This window comes from Bos indicus, chromosome 13, assembly GCF_029378745.1.
Source record: "Bos indicus isolate NIAB-ARS_2022 breed Sahiwal x Tharparkar chromosome 13, NIAB-ARS_B.indTharparkar_mat_pri_1.0, whole genome shotgun sequence".
Lineage (NCBI taxonomy): Eukaryota > Metazoa > Chordata > Mammalia > Artiodactyla > Bovidae > Bos > Bos indicus.
Window position 1 is genome coordinate 77451007 of NC_091772.1, and position 20097 is coordinate 77471103.

At 45.6% G+C, this 20097-nt stretch overlaps 2 long non-coding RNA genes across 6 annotated transcripts; one reads left to right on the plus strand and one right to left on the minus strand.

The window, feature by feature from the left end:
• The first annotated feature begins 12 nt into the window (after nucleotides 1-12).
• On the plus strand, nucleotides 13-18890 carry LOC139186611 (uncharacterized). Of its 4 annotated transcripts, XR_011570275.1 has the most exons (4): nucleotides 13-279; nucleotides 12041-12171; nucleotides 12651-13690; nucleotides 18173-18890. It is a non-coding gene; the product is annotated as an uncharacterized lncRNA (long non-coding RNA). The 4 variants fall into 4 exon arrangements; XR_011570273.1 differs by lacking the exon at nucleotides 12041-12171 and having other exon boundaries at nucleotides 15-279; XR_011570274.1 differs by lacking the exons at nucleotides 13-279; nucleotides 12041-12171 and adding an exon at nucleotides 2779-3229.
• Nucleotides 6237-9556, minus strand: LOC139186612 (uncharacterized). Of its 2 annotated transcripts, none has more exons than XR_011570278.1 (3): nucleotides 9316-9556; nucleotides 6994-7168; nucleotides 6237-6447 (listed from the first exon to the last, which is right to left on the minus strand). It is a non-coding gene; the product is annotated as an uncharacterized lncRNA (long non-coding RNA). The 2 variants fall into 2 exon arrangements; XR_011570277.1 differs by lacking the exon at nucleotides 9316-9556 and adding an exon at nucleotides 8896-9099.
• Nucleotides 18891-20097: the final 1207 nt, after the last annotated feature.

Sequence of the window (20097 nt, forward strand, 5' to 3'; positions counted from 1 at the left end):
GGAAAGAGCTCCCTGGCAGCATCTGACACTGTTTGTGACTCAATCATTTCCCAGAGAGAGAGAGAGAGAGAGAGCCCACTCTCTTGAAGACGACATAAAAGTTTGGGGGAAAAAAAACAAAAAAACAACAGTCTTGGTAATAGATGGAGGAAGGCTCCAGCTCTCTGGGCTTTGCGAGGCCTGAGGCAGTTCTTCATTCTGTCCAAACCACGTATCTTCTGACTGTGGCTCACAAGTCAACGTGATCAGTTGTGCCATCTACCCCTGGCCCGAGAGGAGGTAAGCATGGCCACGCGGTCAAGCCGGTTGTCCTGCATGGATTCTTGATGGAGTTTCGTGGCTGGCTGCAGCTCGTTTAAATGCCCATACATTAATTGTGAAAGATGAGCTCCTGACCAACTTTTAAAAAGCTTGTCACGGCACCATCTGCTTGGCGTTTGCACTATTGCATTACATAAGAGGAAAGACATTTTTAAAGAATGCGGCTGCATTTAGTAATTGGATCGCCGGAGAGGAGCCAAGCTGGGGCGGATGGCACTGTGATCTGGGGTGCGACGGCCTCCCCAAATTCCAGGCGGTCTTGGCAGAGACCTGAGTGCAGCCCAGCTTGGGAGACAGGCCCTCGGTGTCTTCTTCTCCTCTTGTCTCTCTCTTACTTTTCCTCCCCCCATCTTTGTTCTTCCTCACCCCTGCCAGTCTGATCAATTCTGTCAAGTATTAATGATAACCAAAATATTTCACCTGCCTAAGCTCCAGTTTCCTCATCTGAAAGCGAGAATAGCTACTGTGAGGTTTAAATGCATTGATACACACAGTGCCTGGCACATGGTGAGTTCTTGTAAGGTATTACGTGGAGCTGCGTCTGATACATTGGGGGCTTCTTTGGTGGCTCCGTGGTAAAGAATCCTTCTGCAATGCAGGAGATGCAGGAGACGCAGATTCAATCCCTGGGTCGGGAAGATCCCCTGGAGGAGGGCATGGCAACCCTCTCCAGTATTCTTGCCTGGAGAATCCCATGGACAGAGGAGCCTGGTGGGCTACAGTCTATAGGGTTGCAAAGGGTTGGACACAACTGAAGTGACTGAGCGCACACACACACTGATATATTGAGGGACCAGATGTCTGTCTGTTTTCCTCCCTTTCCCTCTAACTTCTTTTATTAAAAAAAATAATGCAATCACTTTATTTGTGTTTGGCTTCACTGGGTCTTCGTTGCTGCGCACTTTCTCTAATTACAGTGAGCGGGGTCTATTATTGGTTCTGGTGCCGGGGTTTCTCATTGCAGCGGCTTCTCTTGTGGAGCACGGGCTCTAGGGTACTCGGGCTTTGGTAGCTGTAGCACACGGGCTCCGAAATTGCAGCTCCAGGGCTCCTGGAGCACAGGCTCAGTAGTTGTGGCACACTGCCTGAGTTGCTCTGTGGCCAGTGTGTGGGATTTTCCCGGATCAGGGATTGAACCTGTGTCTCCTGCATTGGCAGGCAGATTCTTTACCCCAAGGCCACCAGGGAAGCCCTTCCTCTGCCTTGCATTTGATTCAGTAAGTATTGAGGAAGTGCCTACCTGAGAGGCCGGGCCAGCTTCACAGATGTGCAACTCGGGCGATTTGTTCAGAGGCCCGTGCTCTGAAGGGAGGGCCCCCCAGGGATCACTGCTCTGTCCTTGCTGGTTTTTTCCGAATCATTTCTGAACAAGAGATCCTGCCCTATCACTTTGCGCTGGTCCCCGATGGTCCCACCTGGATGTCTAAACAACACGTTTTATTGGACTGCTCGATATTGAAAAGAAAGAGCTTGGTCCGCGTTTTAAAATTTGGAGAGGTCACATAAGAACGTGCTGTATTTTGGAAGACTGGAAACTCTTGAAAGAGCTTGGTCTGCGTTTTAAAATTTGGAGACGTCACATAAGAACGTGCTGTATTTTGGAAGACTGGAAACTCTTGCCACAGAGAGTCGCTATGCCCACGTGCCTCCAAAGATGGGCTGGTCATGGGCGGTGGGGCCCTCTGCAAAGGTCACGGGCTTCAGTTCACCAATGTCCGCACCTCTTTCGGAGGCTTTGAACTGAGTCCCTTTGTTCACTTACAGAGCATCTGGGATGGTGGCTGGGGCCATGGGCTTTGCAGCCAAGTATGTTTTCAGCTTTGCCAGTCAACAGCCGTTGACCTTGGGCAAGCAGCTCTTTGCCTTAGCTTTCCATCTGTAAAATGGAGATAATGAGAACAATAAATTCTCCCTTAGGGATGTGAAGCAGAGACTAATTAACACATGGAAAGCATCTAGAACACGTTGTATTAGTATCACTGCTCTTTTGCCTGCTGCAGAGGCTCAGACTCCGAGTCTGAGGGGAGCCCCCAGGAGCTGGAAGCTGCACCCCAGCAGCTGGCTATGATGTCATTTTCCTCCTGCCAGTATGAGCAGCCTTGTCAAGGCTCACTTTCTCTGTGCCTTCAGAGTCGGAGTTTGTACTTGGAAGCTGCCCTCTGAAAGTTATAAGCATCATTTTGAGGGAAGGGCCTTCTGTTCCTTAAATAGACCAGTTCATCCCTGCCTCAGGGCCTTTGTACATGCTGCAGTTTCTTTCTGGAATACTCTTTCCCTATATATTTGCATGGCTAAATGCTTATTCTGGTTTAGCTCAAGTGAGAGAGCAGTTCCTTAACCCCCCTAAGTAATGTCTGCCCTGATCCCTCCACTCATCTGCATTCAGTTGCATTATCTCCCTCCCAGAACATGTTTGTTGTCTGTCTCCCAGACAACCTGGTCTGTCTTAGTCGTTGCTGTATCCCCAGCAGCTAGACCATTGCCTGGCACATAGCAGGAGCTCAGTAATAATTTGTGGAATGAATGAACCACTGAGCTCATTAACTCTTCGTGGCCACCTGTAAAACAGGGACAGGAGACACTATAGCTCAAGGTCACATAGCCAAGGAGGCCAGGAAGGTAGGCGGGGATCAGGTGCCTTGCTTCTGATCCTCTTGCCCCCAGGGGGGAACAGGAGAGACAAGGGAAGCTTTGGGCCCACCTAGCTACCCAGAAGGGGTCGGGTACGGAGCAAGGCCACGGAACAGCCTCTAAGCGTGGCAAGAGTGAGCCAGCCCGGCAGCCAGGAGGCGGGACTGTTGGTAAGAGCCGGAGACCATCGCCATGACAACTGGACAGCCTACAGCTTCCCGCAGCAACAGCAATGTCGCCAGGGCTGCAGATTTGAATTTGGCTGGGGTGCAATGAGGTCAGTGAGGGGTGGGGACTCCAGACACCTAGTCTGGGGGAAGGAGGTTTCTTTTCTGAGAGTTGCCTAAAAACTGAAAGGACCGGGTGACACTATATAAGAGTGTGTGTGTGTGTGTGTGTGTGTGTGTAGGAGTGGACTGGGTGGAGCCAGGATGCTGGGCTTGAATCTCAGCTTTACCACTTCTGCACGTCTTGTCCAAGTGATTTAACTGCTCAGTGCCTTGATCCCCTCCAGGTAAACTGGGGATAGACAGTGGTATCTTACGCATGGTTCCCAACCTTGGCGCTAGGGACTGGTTTCGTGGAGGTCAGTTTTTCCATGGACAGCGGTCAGGGAGGGGGATGGTTTTGGGATGATTCAAGTGTATTACATTTATTGAGCATTTAATTTCTATTACTATCACATCAGCTCCACCTCATATCATCAGGCATTAGATGCTGGACACTGGGAACCCCAGCCTAACAGGGCTGCTGTGATAATTAAAGGAGATAGTACACTCACATCACTTAGAATGTATCTTACATTGCCACTAAGTTCTAGAATTCAACTTTCATCTGACTTTTGGTTGCCTTTCTGCTGAGGTAGTGGGAAATTTGGTCTCAGTCATCCTCAGGGATCCCCACTTTCTTGGCTTTTTCCATTCATTTAACTAATATTTATTGAGCACCTACTCTGTGTGAGGCAATGCTCTAAAGCTGGGAAACACAGCAGTGAACAAAGCAGACAAAAATCCTTGCCTTTGTAGAGCTGATATTTTAGTGGTGAAAGTGTTAGTTGCTCAGTCGTGTTCAACTCTTTGTGACTCCATGGACAGTGGCCTACCAGGCTCCTCTGTCCATGGAATTCTCCAGGCAAGAGTACTGGAGTGGGTAGCCATTCCTTTCTCTAGGGGATCTTCTCAATGAAGGGATCAAAACTAGGTCTCCTGCATTGCAAGTAGATTCTTTGCTGTCTGAGCCAGCAGGGAAGCCCTGACATTTTAGCGGGGTAGACATTCAATAGGATAAAAAGGAAAATACATTATGTATGTGTATGGTCAGTTGATAAGCTGTGTCCTGCTCTTTGTGATCCCATGGACTGCAGCCCGCCAGGTTCTTCTCTCCATGGGGTTTTCTGGGCAAGAATACTGGAGTGGGTTGCAGTTTCTTCCTCCAGGGGATCTTCCTGATCCAGGGGTTGAAGCTACATCTCTTGCATTGGCAGGCAGATTCTTTACCACTGAGCCACCTGGGGAGCCACGTATCATGTCAGATGGTCTTAAATGTCAAGGGGAAAAATAAAGCCAGTTTGGGGGGGATATGGACTGTGGGTGAGGGTTTGCAATTTTAGACAATGGTAGGTTGTGGAGGTGTTAGAGCCCTTCTGACAAAGTCAGCTTCGAGGATGTAGGAGGCAAGAGAGGGAGCTACGTGGTTATACGGCAAGAACATCCCAGGTAAAGCAAACAGCAAGTGCAGAAGCCCTGGGGCGAGCAAGTCAGCTGTATGAAACCATATCGTGCAGTTCCACTGTTTGGCGTGTGTGCACGAATGGTGTTACGTGGCACCATTTAGTCCTGCGTGGGTGGCTGTGAGTCTTCTCATGGATGGAGATGTGCGTACATGTTTGTTCACACACAGGCCTGCTGTGTTCAGCCAGAGGTGCTGTTCTTGCACAGAGGAAGGATGCCATCTATGCAGATTACAATGGAATGGGACCCCCTGGGGTTGTGCCATGCAGTGGCTCTGTGCAGATTTTATGAGGAAATACACAAAGATATGTCTGTGAAAATGTCCATATGCGCATATGTCTGGATATTTGCACAGAAGTGATATGTAAATGTGTACATAAGGATACGTCTATTTAAAATGTTAATATTTTGAATATCATGGGTTTTTGTACTATCGATTTTTTAAAATATTATTTATTTTTCAGTGTCCCTGAAGTACATTTTTTTTTCTAATTACATTTTTCTAAATACAATTTTAAAAGATTTTTTTTTTGATGTGGACCATTTTTTAAGTCTTTATTGAATTTGTTACAATATTGTTTCTGTTTTATGTTTTGCCTTCTTGGTCATGAGGCATGTGGAATCTTAGCTCCCCAACCAGGGATCGAACCCCCCACCCCCTGCATTGGAAGGTGAAGCCCTAACCATGGGACCACCAGGGAAGCCCCTGTCCCCTTACATTTTACGCCACAGCAAGAGCCTCACTTTGTTTACCTGAGGCCTGGTCCTGTTCTGTCCGCAGGATGTAAAATAAATGTGGGGGAGGCCTGGCTGAGGTGAGGGAAGCCTTTTCTTCCAGTTTCTTCCAGCATCTGTGCTCATTAGCGTGTGACCAGAATCTAAACTCAATCTGAGCACCTCTTGTTTCTCTAAGACGAGATTTATGGAGCCCTGATATGTGCCAGGGAGTCACATACGTTATTTCACTTTATCCTTACAACCATCCTCTGGGGTGGAAAATTTTTTTGTTCAATTGCACATGTATTTATTTATGGCCTACTATGTGCCAGGATCACCATCTGGTATTCCTGCTGGCCCAGCATACATTCTTTATTTTTCTGGTAAGAGCACCCCAGGTTTTTGGGAGGAGGCTAGCCTCTCCCCCTCACAGTGCAAATGGCTCAGCCCTGGTTTTCTGCACCCCTCCCCGTAGCTCTAGGAGGGGATGGCCTGGGTGGCCCAATCAGCATTGTCCATCTCTCTGGCCATAGAGATTGGTGATGGGATGATCATGTGACCCAACTTGGTCCAATCAGAGTGAATACTAGGACTTTTGCTGTGCTGTTTGAAAAAAACTTTCTTTCAACCAAGATTTCTAGCTGTAAGAAATCTGATGTAATCTTGGAGCTCTTAGGGAGGGTCTCCTACATGGAGAAAAAGAAAAAACTGAGCCCTTGGCATCTTTAGAGCCCCTAGATCCAACTGTACCTGAAGCTATTGCCCAAAGACTTTTCAGTTCTAAGAGTTTACCATTGGTTTTTAAAATTAGTTTGAGAAGGCATCTGAAATCCTGTGTTGCCATCTTTATACATTATCTTCTTTAATTCAGGGATGAACTCAATGGAGAAGGGGCAAAAATTATAAAGGAACTGAGCCGCCAGGAAGTAAGCAGTTTGTTCAAGGTCATATAGCAAGTCAGTAGTTGAAGCTTGGATTCGAACCCAAATCTCTCTGCCTCCTGAGCCTTCCTTCCATTCCACACTGTCTGAGCTCTGGACTAGAGGATCTGTGGAGATGAAAGACAAAAGACTCGAGTCCCATTTTGGTCACTGTTTTCTATGTGTCCTTGATCAGGTCACAACCTGAGCCTCAGTTTTCCCATCTGTAAAATGGGGAACATAGTAGTGCCTATACCATCTTTTTGTCATGAAGGTTGAACGAAATAACCCATGTAAGTAAAGTGCTTAGAACAGGGTTGGGCAGGTGAACAGGAGCAGTGAAGATGAGCTATTATTATCATGGCTGTTTTTTGGAGTAAAGGAAGGGGGTCTGGGGGCTTCATTTTTGCCTATAGCCAGGATGCTCCCTGCCTCCCTGCTGGTCACAGGTTCCCAGGAGACCTAGGGTGGCATCTTCATCCATCTCCTGCCAGATCTGACTCACTTACCCAGGAAGTAGGCACTTAAAGAGCCGCTTCCCCAGTTTCTCTTTTAATTTTCATTACATAAATTTCTCATTTCCTGGAATAGAGATCTTGAACGGCTGGGCTCATTTGGAAATCAAAGTCAGCAAAGACCTCATTTATATTAATGGGGATGCTAGTCTGGCTTACAGGGAGGCTGAAACGAGGATGGATGGTAGCGACTCTGGCTGAGCTGCTCCAGGCTGAGCTCTTGGACGCTGCCTTGGAGGAGCAGATTCTTCTAGGTTCATCTGGGACTGTCTTCATTATGTGAGAGGCTCCTGGATGCAAGCTTCCCTGGTGGCTCAGACGGTGAAAAGTCTGCCTGCAATGCACAAGACCCAGATTCGATCCCTGGGTCAGGGAGATCCCTGGAGAAGGAAATGGCAACCCACTCCAGTATTCTTGGCTGGAAATCCCATGGACAGAGGAACCTGGTGGTCTATAGTCCATGGGATCACAAGAGTCAGACACGACTTAGCGACTAAACCACCACCATCACCTAGATGCCAGGACTGTGTTGGTCTCTGCCTTAAATGCCCCCATGGCTGCTCTGAGAGTGACCTTGCTTAACAAGGTGCTGTGTGATCAAGCCCTGTTGACCTCTCTCACCTCCTACCTATCATTCTTCTTACTCATCCTGCTCCAGCCAAGCTGGTCTCCTGAGAGTGTTCCTACCTCAGTGCCTTTGCACTTGCTGTGCCTTCTGTCTGAAAAGCTCTCCTAGTAGCTCTCCTGGTGGCTAGCTCCTTCTGTCAATTAGATCTTGTCTCACAATCACCACCTCCTCAGCTTCAAGAGGGACTGAGGAAGGAGAAATGGGGAGCTATTGTGTACCGGGTACAGAGTTGCGGTTTTGCAAGATGAAAACATGCTGGAGATGGATGGTGGTGATGGCCGCACAGCAATATGAATGTACTTGATATCACTGAGAACTGTATACGTCAAAATGGCTAGAGTTCGTCAAGTTTGTGTTACATGTGTTTTTTTTTTTTTTTTCACACACACACACACAAATTAGAGCAAAAAGAAATTCCAGCTTCTGTCTTTCTCTTGGATCACTTACTCTGGGAGAAGCCCTCAGCCATATTGTAAAGAAAGGGAAAACACCTTATGGAGAGATTCGTGCGGTGAAGGACCAAGGCCTTCTGCCAACAGCCTCAACACCAACTTGTCAGGCCCCTGCGGGAACTATCTTGGAAGTGGGTCCTCCAGTCTAGCCAGGCTTTCAGAGGACTATAGCCCTGGCCAACATCTTGACCGCAGCCTCATCAGAGCGTCGGCCCTGGAGCCACACAGCTAAGCAGTCCCCAAATCCCTGAGCCACAGAAGTTGTGAGATAATAAGCGTTTACTGTTGTTCTAAGCTGCTAAGTGTTGGGGTAATTTGTTATACAGCAGTTGGTAACTAACCCAGCTCCTCATTTGTAAAATGAGGGTGATGACAGTTTCATGGAATTGTTGTTGATGATAATTTTATAATACTCATGATGATAATTTCATAGGTTGATTTTTATAGAGTCGTTGCTAAGAATTAATTAGCAAATAAATGCATGCGAAGTGCTCAGAACCGTGCCTGGCATACAGTAAATGCTCAATAAAGCTTAACTAGCAGGATTTTATGTTCTCTGTGATTTCTGGCATTGTGAGGAGCTCAGCCTGAACAATAGATCTCCACTAAGGAACAGATATAGGCCGCAGGCTATGGGACAAATAACATTGATGGTAACAAAGAGAGCTGGCCATTATTGAGTACTTATGCATGCTAAGCCTAGGGCTAGGCATTTAACATCTTTTTGTTAAAGCTTTCCAGTAGTCTTTCAAAGTAAACACTGTTATTTTCCCATTTTATAGACTAAAAAAGCAAGGATCCACAGAGGGAAAATGACTTGCCATACATAGGTCACATAGCAAAGCAGTAGTGTAGGCAGAATTTGAACTCAGACGCTTCAGTTCAGTTCAGTCCAGTCACTCAGTCGTGTCCGACTCTTTGCAACCCCATGAATCACAGCACCCCAGGCCTCCCTGTCCATCACCAATTCCCGGAGTTTACCCAAACTTATGTCCATCGAGTCGGTGATGCCATCCAGCCAGCTCATCTTCTGTCATCCCCTTCTGCTCCTGCCCCCAATCCCTGCCAGCATCAGGGTCTTTTCCAATGAGTCAACTCTTAGCATGAGGTGGCCGAAGTACGATGCTTCAGACCCTAGCGTTTCCCTTCTGAACCACTAGATTGAGCTGCAGCTTTAAATCCCCGCTCCTCCCACCTCCGCCAGACAAAGCCCATCTTCCCCCTTTAGCTATTTCCTGTTTATTAGCACAGGGTTAATTGCCAGCACATCCCGACAAGCGAATAATTTGTTTCCTCAGCTCCCATCTGCTGAGGGTCAAACCCCCTTCCCCTTGGGAAACCAGAGTCGATTCCCTTAGAAGTTTGTTTTTCTGATTCCAGTATCCTCTCCCAGGCTCTCACCTTTTTAAAGAAAACGTATTGACTGCTCCAGGTCTTAGTTCTGGCATGTGGGAGCTAGTTTCCTGTCCAGGGATTGAACCCAGGCCCCCTGCACTGGGAGCAGGGAGTCTTAGCCACTGGAGCACCAGGGGAGTCCCCAGACTTTCACCTTTGCTATTGAGGTTGGGCAATAGGAACACAAACACATTCAGAAAAAAGCACCGAAGTATCTGCCCAGCCTTCGCTCCCTATAGGAGCTCATCAGAGGCTGTTTAATTGGCCCCAAACCTTTGGAGCCCGGCACTTCCAGACATGCTGCCAGCTGGCTCTTCACAAACAGCTTGCCTAATATTTGCCTAATATGTGCATGTGGCCATCAGGAGGGGCATGTCCCCAGACAGGCGATGAGCTCAGGACATGGGCATCGCCACACCTGCTCCTCTCCCTGAGGACGGGGGAAACAGCTGTGTAGCCACTGACAGCAGAGCGTTTTCTGAGCTTGGGTCTTGTGTGTATATTTGTGTGTAGGCAGAAGGGCAGACAAGGACCAAGCCAAGGCCAGTGGGGGCCCGGAGCGGGGGACAAGGAAGTTTGCCCCTGCGATGGGGCCACGGCCGTGCTGGATCTGCCCTCCCTCGAGCCATTGCTCCTCAGATATTTCTGACCATTAATTAATTTCATTTTTGGCTGTGCTGGTCTTCGTTGCTGTGTGTGGTCTTTCTCTAGTCGTGGTGAGAGGAGCTATTCTCTGGTTGCAGCGCTCAGGCTTCTCTAGTTTCGGAGCACCGGATCTAGGGTGGCAGGCCCAGTGCTTGCTGCACTTGCCCTTCGTTGTCCCACGGCATGTGGGATCTTTCTGGACTAGGGATTGAACCCATGTCCCCTGCATTGCAAGGCAGATGCTTAACCACTGCACCACCAGGGAAGCTCAGAAGTATTTTCGCATTGTGAACTGTCACACACACACCCCGCCCCCACCGCCACCACCAACACACACAAGTGAAATGAAAGTTTCATGAATCTGAATTCATTTTATTGTGAGCAATGCATGCCGATCTATTATATTCTGTTCTAATCTGGTCTGGTCTATATCATTATTTCATCCAAAAAAGTGCTAGTTGTGACCCATGAAATAGATTTCAAAGACCCCTTTATGCAGGGAATTGTAAGCTGGGTCCGTGAACTTTAATGGGACAATACTCGATAGTTTTATTTTCACTGACCTCCAGCTGAAATGCAGCACTTCCTTCAGTTATAGGGAAAAAAAATCTTAGTAATATAAGCAGTATTTGTGATATTGTCACTAACAAACACTACATGATTTTGCGTCTCCATTATGCTGTTGCAGATCCCTTGAAGCAGCCCAGAAATGCTTTGTGTGTGTTAGTCGCTCAGTTGTGTCTGACTCTTTGTGACCCCATGGACTGTAGCCCACCAGCCTCCTCTGTCCATGGAATTCTCCAGGCAAGAATATTGGAGTGGGTGGGTTGCCATTCCCATCTCCATCAGATCTTTCCAACCCAGGGGATTGAACCCTGGACTCCTTCATTACAGACAGATTCTTTACCATCTGAGGCACCAAGGAAATCCAAGAAATGCTTTACTCCCTTGAAATTATGGTAGTTACTAGACCTGATCTCAGGTGGCCTCGGCCTAGAATGGCTTGGAGTGGGGCTTGGGTTCCCAGCCAGAGATTGAGGCTGGGTCATGGCGGTGAGAGCTGCAGATCCTAGCCACTAGACCATGGTCAATGACAAGGGCCCTGGATCCTCGGCTTTGCAGAAAAGAATTGCCACAAAGACAGAAAGTGGTGAAGCAAGTATTCATCAGGAGGAAAAGATACAGTGTGTGGATAGACACATGAGCAGACTCAGAAGGAGAGTCCCTCACGGTAGTTTGAATTATTTATATGGGGCATTTCTTTTGGGCTTCCTTTGGCAAATCATTTTGATTTGCCGCTTCACAGTGCACATTGGGTATATCTCGGGGTCCTCCCATGTGTGTGCATGCATTCTTAGCCAAGATGGATTTTACCGGAAAGGCGTATGGGTAGAACATCCCTTGGCATCACTCACCCTCTGACCTCCAAGGAGCCTTTCTGCGCATGTGTGATCAGGGAGGTCTCTTAACTTGGAGAATGAGAAATATGTGATCAGAGCCGTGCCCAGCCGCCTTCCTCGATTGTCATGCGATTCTCGTCTTGGAATTTCAGTCTACAGGGAATAAATCTCCAGTTGCTTGGAGTGGGGAGGTGTCATCTACCTCCCGCCTCAGACCCACTTCTAGCTCTTGTTATTTAATTTGCTAAGAAGCCCATGTATTTAAAAATATCTTGATAATTCCATGTCAACAGATTTCTTTTGTAAACCTATGTATTTTATTTTATGCACTTAAAATTATTATCTGAGGAGGGGTCTGTGGGCTTCACTGGACTGCCTGGGGGTCCACAAAAAGGTTAAGAATCCTGGCATCAGTGGGGCCCAGCTCTCAGTTTATGAAACCAACACTGCCCCAGCAAGCTCCAGGAGAGCAGAGCCCTGCAGTCTCTGTAATGTGCCCCCAGAGCCAACACTGAAGTCACATTAATGGCCAGTGTCTGCAGAGCGCTTTAGCAGGCGCCCGCCTTTACACTAGGTGCTTTATGTGAATTACTTATTTTAATCTTTATACCAACCTTGTGAGGTGGGTTCTATTTTTTTTTCCGCTTTGTGTCTCTCTCTTTCCCCAACTTTGTTTTTCTTCTTAGCTTCAGATGTGTCATACATTTAAACTCCGTTGATTGGCAGCCTTCCCCTCTACGATGTGCATCACTTTAAGGCAGGAATTTGCTTTGCTCAAGGCTGAGTCCCCCAAGGGCAGGGATGGGACCAAGATGAGGTGAGTGAGGCACTCATTTCTCAAGAGATTTAAGGGTGTGCCCCAAACTTCGCAATCTAGGTAAAGCTTATTAAAAAATTAATGCAAAAAAGCTACGATGAACAAAATATCAACATTTCAGATAATGACAGAATCCAACTCTGCACTGGTACAATTCTGCCTCGGTCACCTCATCCTATTCTTGGCCCCGAGGGCTTTAATGTATAACTATTGCTTAAGGAAACGAGCCTTATTCTACAGATGTAAACTCTGAGACACAGCAGCTAGAGAACCTCCTGATGCCATATAACCACTAAGTGGAGGAGTCAGGATTTTGAACCCAGGCAGTCTAGCTGCAGCCTGCCGAGTGCGCTGCAGTCCATGGGGTCACAAAGAGTCGGGAACAACTGAGCAACTGAACTGAGTCTGGCTCCAGACCAGACCTGTCAAACACCGCACAGTTTCGTCTACTAAATTATTATGTTCGATCCTTTTACCAGGTAATTGTGGTACTGGAGAAGACTCTTGAGAGTCCCTTGGACTGCAAGGAGATCAAACCAGTCAGTCCTAAAGGAAATCAACCCTGAATATTCACTGGAAGGACTGACGCTGAAGTTCCAATACTTTGGGCACCTGATACAAAGAGCTGACTCACAGTAAAAGACTTGATGCTGGAAAAGATTGAAAGCAGGAGAAGGGGGCAACAGAGGATGAGAGTTGGATGGCATCACTAACTCAGTGGATATGAATTGGAGCAAACTCCAGGAGGAAGTAAGGACATGGAAGCCTGGGATGCTGCAGTTCACGGGGTCGCAAAGAGTCAGACATGACTTAGCGGCTGAACGACAGCCTTGTAAAGGGGCTTCCCAGGTGGCGCTAGTGGTAAAATAAAGGATCCACTTACCAATACAGGAGACTTCAGAGATGAAGATACCCTGGAGGAGGAAATGGCGACAAGCTCCAGTATTCTTGACTGGGAAATGCCATGGACAGAGGAGCCTGGCGGGCTATAGTCCATAGGGTTACAAAGTGTCAGACATGACTGAAGCGACTTAGCATGCACACAACCTGGTAAAATTGGACAGACCCGGGTTAAAATCTTGGCTGTGCCTGTTCTTAGCTAGACGACCTTGGACAAGTCACCTTACTGCGCTTTGCTTCAGCCTCCTTGGCTGCAAAATGCAGATAATGATGCTTTCCTAGTAGTGTTTCATGAGGACTGGGGGAGACGGCACGTGGAAAGGGCTCAGCAAAGCTCCTGGAACACAGGAGATCTTGGGTTACAGCACGTTTCTTGCAGGCACCCATGATCTATGTGTGTGTATGTGTGGTTTCTTCGAGGCCCCCTTGACCTTTTCCAGTCCTGTGGCCACGGCTGAGTTTTCCAAATATGCTGGCATGTTGAGTGCAGCACTTTAACAGCATCATCTTTTCGGATTTTAAATAGCTCAACTGGAATTCCGTCACCACCACTTGCTTTGTTCCTAGTAATGCTTCCTAAGGCCCACTTGACTTCACACTCCAGGATGTCCTGCTCTAGGTAAGTGACTGCACCATTGTGGATACTGGGGCCATCAAGACCTTTTTTGTACACTTCTGTGTATTCTTGCCACCTCTTCTTAGTCTCCTGCTTCTGTTAGGTCCTTACCGTTTTTGTCCTTTATTGTGCGCATCCTTTGTACTTTTCTTTTGTATAGATCTTATACGTATCTGTTGGATTTATACCTGTTTCAGTTTTTGGGTTGATACTGTAAATGGTATTGTGTTTTTTAAACTTCAGATTCTACTTGTTTATTGCTGGTTTGTAGGAAAGTGATTGACTTTTGCATAGTGAACTTGTATTCTCTGACTTTGCTATAGTCATTTGTTAGTTCAGGAATTTTTTTATGTCAGTTCTTTTGGATTTTCTACTTAGATAATCATGTCATCTATGAACAAAAACAGTTTTATGTCTTCCTTCCCAACATGTACACCTTTTACTTATTTATTCAAGTCTTATGTCTTTTTTCCCCCTTAGCCTAGCTGAAGGTTTGTCAGTTTTATCTTTAAAAAAATAGTTCTTGATTTTTATGTTGCTTTTCTGGTCTTGATTTCATTTACTTCTTTTCTGATCTTCTTCATTTTCTTCCTTTTGCTGACGCTGGGCTTACTTTGGTCTTCTTTTTTCTGGTTTCTTGAAGTGTAAAGTTAGATTGTTTTTTAAGACTTTTATTATTATTATTATTGCTGATGTACCGGTTTATAGCTATAAACTTCCCTCTTAGAACTGTTTTTGCTGCATTCTATAAGTTTTGGAATATTGCATTTCCATTATTGCTTCTTTCAAGGTACTTTTCGATTTCCTCTTTGACTCAATGGTTGTTCAGAAATGTGTTATTTCATTTTCACACAGAAATTTTCCATTTTTCTTGTTATTGATTTCTAGTTTCATAGCACTGTGTTCAGAAAAGATATTTGCTAAGGTAGAAATTTTCTTATATTTGTTAAAACTTGTTTTGTGACCTAATATAATCTATCTTTGGAGGAGGAAATGGCAACCCACTCCATTATTCTTGCCTGGAAAATTCTGCAGACAAAGGAGCCTGGCGGGCTACAATCCATGGGGTCGCAAAGGGTCGGGTAAGACTGAATGACTGAGAATGCACTTATGATCTGTCCTTAACATTGTTCTTCGTGAATTTGGGGGTTTTTGGATGGAATGTTCTATATATGTCTGTTAGGGCCATTTGGTGTAAAGTATAGTTCAAATATAGTGTTTCTGCATTGATTTTCTGTCTGGGTGATCTATCCATAGTTGAAAGTGGTGCTTTAATCCACTCAAATCCCTACTTAAATTTCCCACTACGATTGTATTGCTATCTATTTCTCCCTTCAGATCTGCTGGTATTTATTTAATACATGTTAGGTGCCTATATATTTACAACTGTCATATCTTCTTGATGAACTGACCCTTTTATCACTAGATGAAGTCTCTGTCTCCTACAGTTTTTGTCTTAAAGTCTATTTTGTCTTTTATAAGTACAGTTATCTTTGCTCTCTTTTGGTTTCCATTTGCATGGGATATCTTTCCCATCCTTCTTTTTTTATATTTTATTTTATTTATTTGTGTATTTGGCTGCATTGGGTCTTAGTTGTGGTACGTGGAATCTTTTTTTTTTTTTTTAAGTTGCGTCATATAAGATCTTTGACTTCCAGCATGTGAACTCTTAGTTTCAGCCTGTGAGATCTAGTTCCCTGATCAGGGATCGAACCCGGGCCCCCTGCATTGAGAGCACAGACTCTTAGGCACTGGAAAGTCTCATGGACAGAGGAGCCCAGCAAGCTACAGTCCATAAGGTGGCAAACAGTTGGACACGACTGAAGAGGCTTAGCACGCACAAGCACACATGTGTATACAGGTATATGTATGTATATACATTTCACTGTATATAAGTGAAGTCCTATTGAAAAAACAGGGAAGTCCTATTATACTTAAAAAAAAAACAAGCAAAACTTTTTTAGTGGTTTCCCTGGAACTTGCAGTATACATTTACAACTAATACAAATTCACTTTCGAATAACACTGTAAGACTTGGCACATAGTTTGAGTACCTTATAGTAACTAACCCATATTTCTCCTTCTTGTCTCTTGTATCATTACTGTCATTCAATTCACATATATATATTGAAATGTATGTATATATACATGTACCTGTGTACACATGTGTGCTTGTGTGTGCTAAGTCTCTTCAGTCGTGTCCGACTCTTCGCCACCTTATGGACTGTAGCCTGCGGGGCTCCTCTGTCCATGAGATTCTCCAGGCAAGAGTACTGGAGCGGGTTGTCATGCCCTTCTCCAGGAGATCTTCCCAACTCAGGGATCAAATCTGCTTCTCTTACGTCTCCTGCGTTTTTATATGTGTATACATATATAAGCATACTAATGGAATACATTATTGCTGTTGTTCAGCGGCTCAGTCATGTCCAACTCTTTGCGACCGCATGGACTGCAGCATGCCAGGCTTCTTTGCCCTTTACTATTTCCCAGAGTTTGCTCAAACTCAAGTCCATTGAGTCAGTGATGCCATCCAACCATCTCGTCTTCTGTTGTCCCCTTCTCCTCCTGCCCTCAATCTTTCTCAGCATCAGTGTCTTTTTTCAATGAGTTGGCTTTCACATCAGGTGGCCAAAATATTGGAGCTTCAGCTTCAGCATCAGCCCTTCCAATGAATATTCAAGGTTGATCTCCTTTAGGATTGACTGGTTGGATCTCCTTGTAGTCCGAGGGACTCTCAAGAGTCTTCTCCAACACCACAGTTCAAAAGCATCATTTCTTTGCTGCTCAGTCTTTTTTATTGTCCAGTTCTTACATCTGTACGTGACTACCGGAAAAACCATAGCTTTGACTATACAGACCTCTGTATACTGTCTAGGTTTGTCATAGCTTTTCTACCAAGGAGCAAGTGTCTTTTAATTTCATGGCTGCAGTCACTGTCCGCAGTGATTTTGGAGCCCAAGAAAATTAAGTCTGTCACTGTTTTCATTGTTTCCCCATCTATTTGCCATGAAGTGATGGGGCCGGATGACATGATCATAGTTTTTTGAATGTTGAGCTTTAAGCCAGCTTTTTCACTCTCCACTTTCACTTTCATCAAGAGGCTCTTTAATTCCATTTTGCTTTCTGCATTAGGGTGGTGTCATCTGTGTATCTGAAGTTATTGATATTTCTCTCAGCAATCTTGATTCCAGCTTGTACTTTATCCAGCCTGGCATTTCACGTGATGTAATGCATACAGCCTTGATGCAGTCCTTTCCCAATTTGGAACCAGTCCATTGTTCCATGTCCAGTTCTAACTGTTGCTTCTTGACCTGCATACAGGTTTCGTAGGAGGCGGATAAGGTGGTCTGGTACTCCTACACTTTAAGAATTTTCCAGTTTGTTGTGATCCACACAGTCAAAGGTTTTAGTATAGTCAGTGAAACAGAAGTAGAATTTTTTTCTGAAATTCTCTAGCTTTCTCTATGATCCAACAGATGTTGGCAATTTGATCTTTGGTTCCTCTGCCTTTTCTAAATTCAGCTTGTACATCTGAAAGTTCTTGGTTCACATACTATTGAAGCCTAGCTTGAAGGATTTTGAGTATTATCTTACTAGCATATGAAATGAGTGCAATTGTGTGGTAGTTTGAACATTCTTTGGCATTGCCCTTCTTTGGGATTGGAATGAAAACTGACCTTTTCCAGTTCTGCGGCCCCTGCTGAGTTTTCCAAACTTGCTGACATATCAAGGGAAGCACTTTAACACCATCATCTTTTAGGATTTGAAATAGCTCAGTTGGAATTCCAACACTTCCATTAGCTTTGTTTGTAGTGATGCTGCCTAAGGCCCACTTGCACTCTGAGATGTCTGGCTCTAGGTGAGTGATCACATCATTGTGGTTACTTGGATCATTAAGATCTTTTTTTGTATAGTTCTGTGTATTCTTGCCACCATTTCTGTTTTTTTTCTTTTAAATTAATTTCTTAATTTTAACGGAGGCTAATTACTTTACAATATTGTGGTGGTTTTTGCCATACATCGACATGAATCAGCCACGGGTGTACATGTGTTCCCCCATCCTGAACCCTCCTCCCCATCCCTCTGGGTCACCTCTTCTTAATATCTTTTGCTTCTGTTGCTGCTGCTGCTAAGTCACTTCAGTCATGTCTGACTCTGTGCGACCCCATAGATGGCTCCTCTGTCCCTGGGATTCTCCAGGCAAGAATACCGGAGTGGGTTGCCATTTCCTTCTCCAATGCATGAAAGTGAAAAGTGAAAGTGAAGTCAGTTAGTCGTGCCTGACTCTTAGCGACGCCATGGACTGCAGCCTACCAGGCTCCTCCGTCCATGGGATTTTCCAGGCAAGAGTACTGGAGTGGGTTGCCTTTGCCTTCTCCTTGCTTCTGTTAGGTCCATACAATTTCTATCTTTAGTGGGCCCATCTTTGTTATTTATTAGATCAATTAATAATAAGAAGTTATTATTATTTTCTGTTATATGCAGAATATATCATGCGAAATGCCAGGCTGGATGAAGTGCAAGCTGGAATCAACATTGCCGGGAGAAATATCAAGAACCTCAGGTATGCAGATGACACTACTCTTAAGACAGAAAGTGAAAAAGAGAGTGGAAGATGGTGACTGCAGCCATGAAATTAAAAGACACTTGCTCCTTGGAAGAAGAGCTATGACCAAGCTAGACAGTATATTAAAAAGCAGAGACATTACTTTGCCAACAAAGGTCTGTCTAGTCAAAGTTATGATTTTTCCAGTAGTCAGGTATGGATGTGAGGGTTGGACTATAAAGAAGGCTGAGCTCCAGAGAATTGATGCTTTTGAACTGTGGTGTTGGAAAAGACTCTTAAGAGTCCCTTGGACTGCAAGGAGATCCAACCAGTCCATCCTAAGGAAATCAGTCTTGAATATTCATTGGAAGGACTGATGCTGAAGCTGAAGCTCCAATACTTTGGCCACCTGGTGTGAAGAACTGACTCATTTGAAAAGACCCTGATTCTGGGAAAGATTGAAGGTGGGCCGAGAAGGGGACAATGGAGGATGAGATGGTTGGATGGCATCACCAACTCAATGGATGTGAGTTTGAGCAAGCTCTGGGAGTTGGTGATGGACAGGGAGGTCTCACTTGCTGCAGTCCATGGGGTCGCAAAGAGTCGGACGCAATTGAGTGACTGAACTGAACTGATAATAAGAAAATTGAAGTTTTATTTTGTCTTTGCTTATTTCTTCTTTGATGATTGTTCCTTATGTAAACAGATATCTTTCTTTTTTTCTTTTTTTGGGCACCCTCGGGCTTGCAGGATCTCAGTTTCCCCAATGGAAACAGGCATCTCTCTTTCTTTTTCTTTTCTTTTTTGTCCACCCTGAGCTTTTCAGGATCTCAGCTCCCCCACCAGGGATTGAACCTGATCCACGGCAGTGAAAGCTGGACTCTTACCCACTTGGCCACCAGGGAACTCCCACATTGCTATGAAGTTCCGAGTTTATAACTTCTATCTTTTCCCATCTCTCTAAATAACTTTTAGAAAACATTTCATGCAAGGCAGGGCTACAGGCAACAAATTCCTTCAGTTTTTGTTTGTCTGAGAAAAAAAATCACAGTTTCTCCCCTTCTGAAGAATAATTTTGCATGGTCCAGAATTCTAGGCTGGTAGTGTTTGCTTTTTTTCAATACTTTAAATTTTGCATTCCATTCTCTTCTTGCTGGTCAGATGTAATCCTTCTCTTTGTTCCTCCAGAGATGAGGTGATTTTTTCCTTAGGCTTCTTTTAGGATTTTTTTTTTGCATGTTGCTAAGTTCAGTTTAACAGGCATTCTTAAGCAGAAAAGGGGTGAAGGAATACATGGAATTTAAGGAATTTGTCTTGGAGTGGGGGGTAGTGGTGCCAGTTCCTCCAGCCGGGTTCAGAAGTTTTCCTGTTAATGACCATGGGGAGTAAAATGTCCCCAGTGCACGTGGGATACAGTGGAGGCTTGGGGCATTTGGGTTCATCGGGATGATAAGCAGAGCCTAATGCCATGCCTAGCATTTGCATCTAAACCAACATCATCCTGCAAAATCGCCGCCACCCTGGCAGGCACAGGTGAGATCTGAGACCTGAGAAAGGTACTTGCCCAAGGTCCCCTGGGAGGCGTGCCTCACCCTGCTGCGCCTCCTCCCAGCTGCACAAAGTCAACTCCCTTGGCAGAGGCTGAGATGCCCCAGGGCACGGAAACTCCTACCGCACGCACTACCTGGTGAATATAGAGCCTGGCAGGGGTTCAACCTCTGCAGACTTTACTTCCTGCCGTGGACACGGGTGTTCATCTGCACCCACCGCAGCCCAGGACATCCTTCTGCGGGTCCAGAGGTGAAAGGCCCAGTGCAAGGAGTGAACCATGGCAATCCCGCCCCTTCCGCAGTGAGAGAGCAGC